At 51.0% G+C, this 1,546-nt stretch overlaps 1 long non-coding RNA gene across 1 annotated transcript; it reads right to left on the bottom strand.

Moving 5' to 3' along the window:
- Positions 1–472: 472 nt before the first annotated feature.
- On the bottom strand, positions 473–1,293 carry LOC135407971 (uncharacterized). Its single transcript, XR_010427119.1, has 3 exons — positions 1,227–1,293; positions 971–1,048; positions 473–896 (listed from the first exon to the last, which is right to left on the bottom strand). It is a non-coding gene; the product is annotated as an uncharacterized LOC135407971 (long non-coding RNA).
- Between the last annotated feature and the right edge of the window lie 253 nt (positions 1,294–1,546).

Below are 1,546 nucleotides of genomic sequence, written 5' to 3'. Positions count from 1 at the left end.
TTAAAAAAAACCCAAAGCCACAAAACTAAGCCACCAAACCATCCAAATGGTCAAGTAAACCTAGGGCCAAAAGTCATGTCTTGGCTCTGACCTCACATGAGAAGCCACCTTCTGACTGTCCTCCTCCAGCCTCTTCTGTTTTACATCTCTGCTTTACATCCAGTCCCTCTGACACTGCAAAGAAATGAGTTAGCCAAGTCAGCCATATAAATGGAGGGACCTTAACTGCTGTGCAATTCTAATTTCTCTTTAGACAAGCCATCTGGGGTCTGAAGACAACCTGCACAAACAAACACTGACCTAACTGAAAGGCCCTGCCGTACCACTCCCATCGTCTCCAGAAAAGCCCGCTCTCGTGACTGCACTCACACTGCAGGCAGGGGCTGCCTCCAGGAGGACCGGAGAACTGCTGCCCTGAGTGGCTGAGCCTATCACAGGTTACCTGTGAAGTCTCCTTCCTACTCCACCTATCCTCAAGTCTACACTGCAGGGCAGAGCAGTTCCAGGCCAAACACAAACTCCAGTGGCACATTTCTGGACAAGTGCTGTGGTGCAACAATTTTGAATTGTGATTGTGAATTGTAAGACACAAAACACAGACTGGACAAAGGACACGACACAGACCTGAACGACTCTGCCCTGCACATCCTACTCCAGTGATGAAAAGTAAACTGCTCCTCCTATGTGTGCCAAGGGCCTCTTAGGGCAGACCCTTTCCCCTATGTTAATTTGAAAATCCCTCCCTCCTAACCATAAAACTGGACCCAGCTCCCATCCCCTCTCCAGGTGATAGTCCTCCACTTATCTTTCCCATAGGCGGGGATGTGAATCCACCTTTGCCACGAAGGAAGGACGCCCGGCTGGCTCAGAGGGTCCTGTGATCCCTGACTCGGTCGCTATGAGAAAGAAAAGCGAAACTGACACAAGAGTTGGGCAGCACTGGGAGATAACCCTGCAATTGGCTACTCACCCTCCCCTGAGCTGAGAGGTTCTCGGGCCACTGGCTCCAACTCGAGTCAGAGGCTGCTGCCGTCACCGTGTGCCGTACCTGGGGGAGTGAGGGAAAAAAAGTTACGTGGTGTCTCTGAAACACTCAGCACCTCCTCCCTACCTCCCCGACTCAACCTGAAGGCTCCTCCATTGCCAAAGGCAGGCTGGATGGCACCTACAACTGGAAGAGGTTGAGCCTTAATTGATGACCCTCGTAGTACTAGGAGATTACTCACAAGGACAGCTGAAGACCATCAAACCTAATTGGCAGGTGGCTCCAGCCCTCTGAGGCTGCACACGTTCTTTGCAAAGTAAAAAAGCCAAAGGCAAATGTACAGACTGAGGTACTGCCTGAAAGGATGGCTTTCCTGTGGGAGTTCCTACCTACCTCTCCTCCACAGTGACCTCTTACCGACAGGGTCCCCGAAGCACTGGACTGTCTGTTAGAAGGTGGCAGAACCCCTGGAAAACACAAGAAACAAAGTATGTGCACAGATTCACCACAACACCTGTAAAAGACCATCTAGTTCTGTCCTGGAGTCAATGCTCACCTTGC

The sequence above is a fragment of the Pseudopipra pipra genome, unplaced genomic scaffold, assembly GCF_036250125.1.
Source record: "Pseudopipra pipra isolate bDixPip1 unplaced genomic scaffold, bDixPip1.hap1 HAP1_SCAFFOLD_115, whole genome shotgun sequence".
Taxonomy (NCBI): domain Eukaryota; kingdom Metazoa; phylum Chordata; class Aves; order Passeriformes; family Pipridae; genus Pseudopipra; species Pseudopipra pipra.
This window is presented reverse-complemented; position numbering and strand designations above follow the sequence as displayed.